Here is an 11,056-nt window from a genome sequence, read left to right as displayed (position 1 = left end):
ATCACTAATACATATTAGGAACCAGCTAGATCTGGGAGTTAGGACACTAGGCGCGAGGGACTTTGGGAATTATTTCTGACCATGCTAACAAAGGGCATATCACCTCCCCGCTTTGTCCCTGTTCTGCTCCGCCTTTTTTATTCCTGTTCATGTGGCAAGCATCAAAGAGCAGTGACTGTGAGTACTGCAAAATTGGATTAATGTAAGGTCTGACTTCAAATCAACCGATTGACTCAAACTCACGTCAGAGAGCTGCGATCTGTTCTTTCATTTTGAGTGAAACAATATATTCAGAATGGCAAAAGCAAGGGCAGGGGTGGGAGCCTGCTGACACTGGTTTTTGGAGTAGAAGGGGTCACTGACTAACACCCCAGCCCATCCCAACTCTTCTTTTGTAGGGAAGCAGCAATCACCAGTCAGACTTTTCATGGATCCGGCACAGGCGAAGTTGGCAGGAAGCCCATGGCCATTTTGTTCCTCACAGCAGTCTGCTGCTCAAGGCAACTGCCTGCTTTGCCTCTACCTAGAGCTGGCTGTGAAAATACACCGCTGTTAAAGACAGCCCGCATAGCACATTTGTCAGTTCAATTAAATTAGCTTAAAAAGATCTCTTATGTTAAATAGATGCAGCTTTCTTACATATTCAAGGACTGTGTTTCAAGGACTGTGTGTACAGCATGTAGCCTGCCAGGGCTCTGATCTCATTGGGGTTCTTGAAGCAGTATCGGGAGCTGACTACATACAGTCTTACTTAGGTTGAAACAACATGTCCTTTGACTTAAGATAATGGTACTCTGCAAAGCTGCATGAGCCTGCTATTAGTCGATGGTCCCTGTAAAAATACTCAGTGATGGTGCAGAGGGAAAGAGGATAAAACCAAACTGTCTTGTGCCAAGTGATAAAACCTTTTGCATATGGTTATACTACTATCCTTTGCCCTTATAATGCCTTTCACAGAAGGATCTTGAGACATTTTCCAGACGTTAGTTAATTAATCTCCATAACATCCCTGTGAATTAGGTGACTTATCTACTATTTTACAGACGGGTGAACTGAGGCGCATAGAGGTTAAGTGTCTTTCCTGAAGTTAAACAGTGAATTAGAGGGAAATGCTAGGATAAAAGGAGGGGCCACAATTCTGTTTAACAGCGCTGTTCTCTCACCAACACTGTGGTTACCCAAGAAAGCTACGTCTCTGTCTACACCGTGTCCTGCTTAAAAGGAAAGTGGTTAAGTTCAAATATTTCTGTGGGTGTTTGCAAAACATTAGCTCATTAGTAAGTATTTTACTTGTAATTTAAATACATGACATGGATTCTGGGGTACTAAGTGAAAGATCGTACTATGTAAAATAGTGGTTTCTTATTTGAAGCCAATTAAATGCTTCTCACAGGGGAATAAAATTGAGTTTAAAGACACCAACGGCATGTGTATGTTTTGCCAAAAAAGCACTAACACCTCAAAGTGAAATGTATATTTTTGAATGACTTCCAAGTTTGGCAATATAGGCTCTGTTGTACCTTAAAGAAATTGATTTTCTGCAAATGTTCAGCAGATATTTTTTTTTTATCTTACTTTTCTTTTTCTTCATCAGAAAAGGGAACTACTGAATTGCTTCATATTCAAGCAGACATTCTGGAAGTTTGAGAATACATCTTCTATGTTTGCAACTTTTGACAACCTGGGAAAAGGAGGTAGGTATTCAATACCTGTCCCACATGGTATAGCCTGTCCAAATCAATATATACAACAGTAAGGCCAGCAGTCTTGTAGAGCACTGCAGTTACAGTTGCCACCTGTTTTTTGGCAAGTACCATATTTGCTGGCATAAAGCCCATTCATCTTTGAAATGCTCCAGCTGCTGCTGATCTGTTCTATTTTAATAAGGTGTTTAAAAATCTCCAGCTGTTTATGAAGAACTAGCGCAAAGGAGATGATCTATTTGACAGGCAGAACGTGAGTATGGGCCTCACAAATACTCCGTTGTGACTTTGGTGATTAATATTGACATGTTGAATTTGGCAGCTCTTACCGAAGCAATCTACTGCCAGATGGTGAAAGAATGGAGGGAGGCTGGAAGGAGGCAGAGGGACTTTCCACCTGCTGCTGCGCAGTCAGTAGTCACAGTGGCTGGCACAACTAAGGATGAAGAGGAGCTGGAAGGCAGTACTGCTACATGATGAGATGGGTGGGATTCATGTTCTGGTCCTGCATCCCATCTTTTGTCCATGACGAACCTAGGATAGGTCATCAGTTCTTCTCCCACAAGGGAAACGAGCATCCGTGGCCTCATTCCAACCGCAACAAATTACCTTTGTTCTTCCAATTAATTTAGCCTTCTGCTTAGTGTGCAGCAAATGTATAATTAGCTCTAGAAAGACAGAAATGTTATTTCAAAAAACTGCTTGAAATATCCCAAAGAGGCATTCCAGCAGGCTTTACCCAGTGTTTCTTTATCTCCATTCCCACTTTAATTACCAATGAGACTCCTTGTTTAATACTCTTTTATGGAGCTCTTCTTTCCTTCTCTGCTGCTATCAGAAAGTTGCTGATGTGGAAAAAACATGGAAAGTGTCATGAGAAGAATCATGGCAGAATGAGTTCATTTTGAAAAATCACTATTCAAATCTAAAATTAGAACTTGGGGTTTTTTGGTCCGAAACACTAAAACACTGAAAGACGGGAATGAATTCTCAGCAGAAGGATGCCTAGTCTGCTGTTCTTTCCTCTTTTTGCTTGGGGAGATGGGAGAAGCATCATGGGTGGAACATAATTTCTCTTGACCATATATTCTCTTGTACAAGTGGAACATTGCAGGCATAAAAGTACAGCATAAATTTGACTTTCACTGTAATCAGAAATTGGGCTTATCCTGTGTTTGTCAAACAAGTGAATTCACTTGAAAACCAAGTGAATATATGAGGAGGGAAGGCTGTTATTTTTATCCAAAAGTGAGATAACAGTGTGATCTGTGGCTTTCATCTGTGGATTCCCTGTCGCACCATCCCTAAAGTCACGGGTCTTTAATATTCTGAACTGTCACCTGAGCTGGGGGGAGGAGGAGGAGGACATCAGTAATGCACCCATCCATCCCACCTCACTCAAGGTGCCAGCCCTCAGGAACAAAAAGATTTGTTTCCTCAAACCATTCTGATTCTGCCTCATTGAAGTGAGTTGTTTCTGACTTGTGCTGTGATAATGAAAGAGAATAAGGTTTTTGCAGAGAAAAACAGAGATGCTACAGGTTCTTGTTTTGCTTGGAAGAAGTTTGAAATCTTCTGTATCTATTTTTGTAGGAGAAAGTGGGACAGAAATGCTGCTTCCTATTTGGTAACCAACGGAATCTCATTGCTAAGTTTCTGACCCATTTCACTTTTCAGTCACCAAATTTACGGTAAGTAAAATACCTTCTGGTTATTGTACTGCTTGCGTTCAATTTTGCAGCACCATCCCACCCCCATTATATCCCTAAAATGCTGTACATATGTGTCCACATGGTTTTATCCGTAGTTGATATGCAGCCTTTGTACTGGGTTGGAATACTGTTATCAGCAGTGATTTAAGATGTGAAGTATACTGTTCTGTCCAGTTTTAACACCATGAGGAATTTGGTTGCAGTCTGACCCCGAACCAGAGGTCACGTTCACAGAGGTGCTACTATTGAAATGTGTCTGTCTATCTCTCTTAGACTGAGGTCAGCAAATTACTTCCCTTAGCAAAAAAAAGAGCTGCAAAAAAAAGGAAGCACACCATGAAGGAGACTGGCTGTGAAAAACTGCAGGGACTATGTTTTCATCTGCTTAATTATGTAACTTGTAAAGTGCCTCCCCTAAGCCTAAGCAAAATATCTTTGACATCTTTCAAGGTGTCTCTTCATGCCCAGTGGATTACCAAGTGTCATACTTACACATCCAGAAATCATCCAGCACAGCCTGGAATACAATTCACTGCTGGGCTGGGAAGCGGCACTGAAATGACCAAGGAGTTTAGGACAGGAAATGAATGATGCCATTATGCCCAATTTCAACTTCACGGGAATTTTGGGAGGCAGATTGTCAATACCCAATCTACAACTGGGTCATTGGGCTATCAAGCCTGGAGTTGAAAAGCACCCTGGATCCTGCCATCTGTTAAGGCCTATCAGTGGCACTTACTGCCACGGTATCTGAGCATCTAATGGCTACAAGGAGTAAGGATCTCAGCTGTACTTCTCCTCCAGAACCTGATTCTTTCCTTAACGCTGCGCTGAAGCGTGGCTTCATTACAGGGGGTAGAGTGCCATCTACTGAGTCAGGCTGACAATATGTTTTTGTACCTTCCTCAAAAAAGTGAAACGATCTTGTACATTTATCGATTTATCCTGGTGCTCTCTGCTGACTATTCATTTAAGATAGCACACTCTGCTCCTTCAGTTCGGTCTGAGTCCTCCTTATATGTTCTGTCTAGAGCTGAATACACTAACGATAAATAACAGACAATAACTTAGCATCAGTAGTACAGAATAGTCACACAAGCAATTTTGAAATCACATTATTCCAACCGCTTTCCTGTGTGGTTTTGTGTCATTTCGAAGGCTATTTGACAGGTTTCATAGAAATTGTCTAATCTTTATCCAAATCACATATAATTCCATCAGCTTTAAGCTCTTTTGTGGCTGTATAGCTCTTGAACTCTCAGCTGTTTTGGAACAATTATTGAACATGCCACTTACTCGAGAGCTTCCCAGTTATGCTGACAAACATACACAGAATGCGGCTCTTCTGAGAGAGGAAGGGAATATGGGATCTATTTGATGGGCCAGAATCCTACACTAAATAGAGATTGATTCTTAACTCAAACAAACGTTGAGGTTTTCTATAGCTAATGAGTTAAATTGTACTGTCCTGGGTGTTTTTAAAGGGTATACACATCTGTCATCTAAAGGGGAAAATGGATAAGATTTGCTCTTCTCATGTAACCTGGGAGGTTTGCTATCCCATGAGCTCTAGGTTCGACAGTTGTAAATGCTTTAGTGATGCTTCGCTCCTTCCCTTCAGGCAATAAATCTGTTCCTGCTCTTTGGAACAGGAAAACAGGGGATTGTTCTTGCTGTCATCATGAGGCTCTGACCCCAGTGTAACAACACAGATTTGTAGGTTGTTGAACTATCTTGCTAAAGGCTGTGGAGACAAGGAAGTTTGGCTCTGAAGCTTACCAAAATTCAGGGGCTAGGTTCGGTCTGGCCTTTGTGTTTGCTTACTGATGTGATCTCTTCAGAAGCTAATCAGTTCCAACAACTATACCTGAAAAGTGGAAGAATCAAAGCGGTGGCTGAAGTAGAAGATTTATGTATTTTCCATTCCAGCCAGCTACGTGGACTCTCAAAAACCTGGACTACTTCCACACTGAAGCAACACTTCAGCTGTAATAAGCTCCTGTAATGGAAATATAGCAACAGTCCGAAGACGTCCGCTCAGAAAAAAAACACGTTTCTGCTACTGAACCTATAAAGTATTTCCTCTCTTAGCAAGATTTTTGCCACTGAGTTGACAATTCAGCTCTACGCACTAGAGAACAGTGGGAATCTAATCAGTTGACATTACCATAAGACTAGGATTTAACAAATGGTCACTGTAGCAAGTAAGATGGGCTGAAGTTTAAATAGCAATAGATATTTGGTGAAGATTAGGTGATTTTTAGTCATGGATCCAAATTCCTTAGTTAAATAAAAATTCTAGTGACATTTGTGCAATAATTCTGAGGAATTATACTGTGTGTATTTAGTTTGTGATAAAGCTGAACCTGTAGGATCTCCTCCTACATAAGCAAAAAAGCCTTGTTTATCATAAAAAAGTTGACTTGCTTGACCTGTTCTCACTGTTTCTGGTCTTCCACCTTGGCGTGCATCATCCAAAGCCCAAAGAATTACAAGTTGAGCATCATCCTTGAGGCTGGTCTAAAAGTATGGTCAAGTGGGATTGCTCCAGATTCACAAAAACCTCACTGAAATTTCTACCACTGAGCATCTGTAAGAACAGTTAAACTAAATCTGTGGAGCAGACAGAGAGATAGCTGACTTCTCAAGGTACTTTCTACCATTTTCTCTGCTTCTAAAGACAGAGTCATAGAAAACAGAGCTAGAAAAACCTTGATATGGTACAACTGTAGTTAGCAGTTCCAATTTCCCATTTAACAGAAACAGTCTTTTAAGTCGACTTGTGTTGCGTGGCACATAGCCTTTCCCATCTTTAAAGTAAATTTCCAATAATTGTATATTTATGCTATGTTGTGAGTGTGTGTTCACCCATCACCTTGGAGTTGGAGATACTGTTCACAGTACCCTGAGGTGAAGCATATATCATTGGTGTCCTTGCGGTGAGGGCATGCGCCCTCGACCCTTTCTCCCTCTGAGAGCTGAAACTCCCTGTTTATCTCCAAATAACAATTTTTCTACTCCAACTCAGTTAATACATGCTAACCTTAGTGTAAACATTTTTTCATAGATAAATTCCCTGGGGAAAACTTTCTGCATGACTTTTGTGGAGTTACTTAGCTGTAATCATGCAGAATTCTCTGGGTTTCAAGCCGTGTGCCTCCTGCAGAGGTGTTCTGCCTGCTAATGATAGGCACTCAAGCTGTTCATTTTGTTTAGGCAAGGGCACTTGAAGGACAACTCTACTTTTACCATCCCTTCCTATCTTGTACAAGAGAAACTGCAGAACTTTTGCAAAGTGTCACAGTCCTTTGCTTGATGAACCTTCCTCAGAAAATATATGGGTATGGCTATCAAGACCGAGGCACTTGTTTCTGTGGTTTTTAAGAGGTTGCTATAGGGAGACATTTCCATCCTTTGCTGAGACAAGCTGTAAAACAGTAAGAAAAAGACCAACTGATACCAAAATGAAAGCTTTGTGTCCTCAGAATAAAGATTCATTACACAAACACCAGGCAGATCTTTAAGAACAAATTTGGAATGTGCAGTGAAAGTAACTGTTCACTTAGTTCCAGGCAAAGCTGTCTCTTTCATATTATTGGCTCCTTTTTATAGGAATCAGGCTTATTTAGCAGGGTTTTTGAGACAGCCCTGTTGCAGACATAGAAAAGGTTGCTACGGTTTTTGCTGTGCCACTATTGAAGCGTTGCACTACACTTCTGCCTTCTCCAAGGCAGGCACCAGCCCTGTAAATCCCAGTTCCAGTGCAATTCCCTCTGCTACCTGAAATGACAACTGCCCTGTGGGTAACTGGCACTGGATCGTATCTAGACGTTCATTTGAAGGGGCAGAGACCTGCATTTATGTCAGCTGGTTTTTGGGACATGGATACATGTGCTCTGACCTGCCCCCATCTCTCCGTGCCTTCTGCGAAGGGCGCAAGTACGTGTTATACCCTTCTGCTAGACAAACGCTTAGCCTGAGATGCTTGGGAATGCATATTCCAGTAGTGGACTATATTTATACACAATATGTCTTGAGCAAGAAAAGGTAATGAATCACTTTACCGGCTGCATGCATGCAATTAATAAAGCATTAATAATACAGGGGATGGTAGCCCCTGTGTTAACGTTGCCTGCTGGCTAAATTGCTATAAATAAGTTCCTCCTCAAATTTCACTCATGTCTTTGCCAATGCTCGGAATACAAAACCATTTATCCTGCAACAGTGACTCTGTCTCCTTGTTTGCCTGGCGTGTTGTTTCCTTTAGTAGGGAATGAATGGAACTCGCGGCCGTGTTAGAGGTTTCAAAACACACCGTGTGCTTCAGTGATCCAGAGCCCCTAATATCTTCATTGCAGGGTTGTACACAGTGAAACAAAGTCAGCGCAGAGAATAGAGGAAAGTTTGCAGAAGCTGGAGGTGCAGGTAATGCAAAGAGGAAAATGAGCAAATAGCTGCTGGCACCTTCAGACTCAGCTATCTGGATCCCGAGATTTCTGCAGCACGGTGTGAGGTAACTGCTTGCTCTCCCTGCCCGGAGAGGCAGGCTGTTTGTCTGTGTAACAGTTCAGTTTGAAAAGATTTAGTTGATGCCTGATAATTTTAGCATTCATGGCAGGAATGACTGCACCTCCGTACTCCCTGTAGAGCTCTGCATTCACCTGTTATTGATGTCAAATAATAATTCTGTCCAGGTATAAAACATGGGGTTCCAGTGAGGAAAACCTGCAGGAAAAGGCAGCGAGGTGAGTACGTTTGGGTGTTAAACATGGCTGAGAGAGATTTCAAATTCTAATCGTGACTTTTCCTGAAGTATTTGTTCTGCCCTATCAGCTAATACAGCAATGGTGCATGTATCAACATCCTGAAATTGAAACAGAGATCAAGGGTATAGGGTATAAATTGGTTTTACAGCATAACGTTAAATAATCAAACCATGCTGGAGCAGCCTCTGTGACAAAATGACTTACATTTTTGGTGCTGCTTTTTAAATGTGATTATGCATTTTAATTGTTTAACTTCAGTCTGTGGAGTAGTTTCAAAGATGTTTCAAAATAACCTATGGCATGAAAAGCCTCCTGATTTTTAAATACGCCTCAGGTTCAATAAATTTGTTTTTAATTTTGTGTGACGTGTGAAACAGCGACTTTGTTCAGTGCTTTCAGGGGGTGGAGCAGGATTTCCTAAAACACACTGGATCAACAAGGCTACAAATTTGTAAGGATGGTAGAAATTTCCATTCTCTTTGTTGTCTTGTATCAGTGGAAGAACACAGAGCTCCTATAAATTTCACGGTGTTTGGAAGAAGAGGACACTTCTCCTAGTCCAAGCCTTAGAAAGAACAACACTGGGACGTAAAGGGTCTCCAAATAAAGATTCAAAGGTGACTGGTTTGTCTTCCTCCTCTCCTTCTCAGCCATTCGTCTCGTTATCTGCATGAAGCAGAACCCATCCCCAGTTCCAGGTGGCGCAACCGAATGCAGAACCAGTTACAAACCTCCGTGAATGCACTTCAGCAGTGGCCGTGTCCCCTCCCATGGACAGGAGGCAGGAGCGGGTTAATCTGGAATCACGTCTCACAGGCTCAATGGTGTGTGAAAACTGAGATTTAAATCTGCACTTTATTTGTTTTTGCTCCCAACTACTCGGAGAGCAGAAAATCATAATTTATAGTGCCAGTTGTCAGTATTTATAACCAAATCCTTGCTTCAAACACTGGAAAGATGATTAAAAAAAAAAAAAAGCAGATGGTGTTATTCTGCTAAACATTGTTTACTGTTGCCTGTTGTTTTGGAAGTGCTCAAAATGGAATTTAAACAAAAGCTTTATTGTGCAAGTGACAGACCTTTCCTTCAAGAGCTTCAATTTAGTACATTTCTTGCTAATGAGTGACGCTAATAATCTAGCTCGTCAATCACCTTGGATCCCAAACAGTGTCTTTAGTGGAGATGTGGGGTGAAAAGCCTTGAGCATGTCTGGGATCTCTGTGAAGCAATTAAAACTTCATGGTCATATTCGTTTCCACAGTCCAGTAAAGTCTTAAACTGCTCTCTTGATTTGTATTTAATGGTCCTGAACTGAAAGAAAAACAATGTTAATGTGAAGACCTTGTATGAAAATAAAATTAAGAACATTTAAAACAAGATTATCAATGGTACCCCAATCGTGTCCTCCGCTGCCACCTGCAACACTCAAAGAATTGAAGAGCTCTTGCTTATGGATTCTGTACTGGTTCTGAATACATTTTTTATTAAAATGTTCAGTTAAAAAGGTGAGAATTGGGGCTACTCATGAAGAGCAGCACAATTCTGTACCTTCTCATACAACAGAGTAGCACTAATAATTTGGAAAAAGGACTTGCAAAAAAATTTCCAGAGCAGTGAATCCTGTTCAGGGATCTGTGGTTAATTGTCTTTTAAGATGCACCCAATTCTCAGTTGCATGGTACACTTGTCGAATTTATTAAAATGACACATCTATTTGTAACCCTCTGATAAGAACCTGATTAAATTTTTTGCCTGACTTGTCGGAGATCCCAATGATGTCCCTTCTAATAAATGTCGATTGCATTTGTCATTAATTTTAACATTTGCAGTCCCATTAATTTTCTAAGAAGATTTGGTCTGATTTATAATATGTTTTGTGTGTCAATAGCAGGAGGGCTGGCTTCAGTGAAAAAAGTGTAAGGTTTTTGTTTGTTTTTTCCCCCCTTGTGTCACATGAACGTTTATTAACAATCACTCTTTCGGCTGTTGGAACTAGGTATTTTTTTTTAAGATAATAACATGGCTGAGGTCCTGTAGTTGTGTTTCTCAGCATGAACTTAGGTGAGCAAGCACTCAGGTTGTTTTATCTTTGCTGACCAGTCATTAAAAATTTACTGCTCTATAGGGCCAGGAAAAAATTCAAATACTTTTTACTAAAAGATCTGGTGATGAGCCTTGAAGGGTCGTCTTTCTGGGACTTCACGAGTGAACAAAATCCTTACAGAATCAATTTGCCCTTCTGGGCCCCAGATACTTAACTATTGCAGAGCTCTTTGATTATTAGGTTTTTTTATTGCCTTCTAGCTCTAAAGAATAATTTTCAGAGTGAACATGTTTTGAAGAGAGGATTTGGCTGAGGTTCTGCCTTTTACAGCCTGAGTTGGGCACCTGTTGTATGATACAAAACTTCTGTTTGATAGTAGTTGGCAAACTAAGTGGATTGTTGTTCTGCTGTTGAGCAGCCTCTTGGGAAGCTGACGAATGCTCCTTCGTTATTGCCGCTGGGATGTGTTGTGTGTCAGGTCTTAAAGTTGGTCTCTTTTTCCTCTGTGTTACCAGTTGCTTTAATTTTCCCAAACTACACAATGTCTGTCCTGGATGTACTTGGCCTACAGACTTCTCAAAGTGCATGTAAAAATAAACAAACAAACAAAAACTTCCTGTAAACCTTCCTGCGTTGCTCCCGAGGAGCTGATGTTTCTGTGCCAGTGGATAGAGAACTGCTGAATTCAGGGATTTCCTCCAGTGTGCTGGTGCAGGCTGAAATGCAAAAAGCTTCCCTAGTACGCTTCAGAGACAGGGATCTGGTCTTCACAACCAAACAGGTCTGCAACACAAATAAGCAAAGTATTTATTAGAACTGCGTGGGAATCAG

At 41.1% G+C, this 11,056-nt stretch overlaps 1 long non-coding RNA gene across 2 annotated transcripts; it reads left to right on the top strand.

The window, feature by feature from the left end:
* The first annotated feature begins 1,006 nt into the window (after window positions 1–1,006).
* Window positions 1,007–10,209, top strand: LOC141741777 (uncharacterized). 2 transcript variants are annotated; one of them, XR_012586468.1, is made up of 3 exons: window positions 1,007–1,694; window positions 3,297–3,394; window positions 7,774–10,209. It is a non-coding gene; the product is annotated as an uncharacterized LOC141741777 (long non-coding RNA). The 2 variants fall into 2 exon arrangements; XR_012586467.1 differs by having other exon boundaries at window positions 1,007–2,188.
* The last annotated feature ends 847 nt before the right edge of the window (window positions 10,210–11,056 follow it).

Source organism: Larus michahellis, chromosome 4 (assembly GCF_964199755.1).
Source record: "Larus michahellis chromosome 4, bLarMic1.1, whole genome shotgun sequence".
NCBI lineage: Eukaryota > Metazoa > Chordata > Aves > Charadriiformes > Laridae > Larus > Larus michahellis.
Note: the sequence above shows the minus strand (reverse complement) of the source record. Positions and strands in the feature narration are given on the sequence as shown.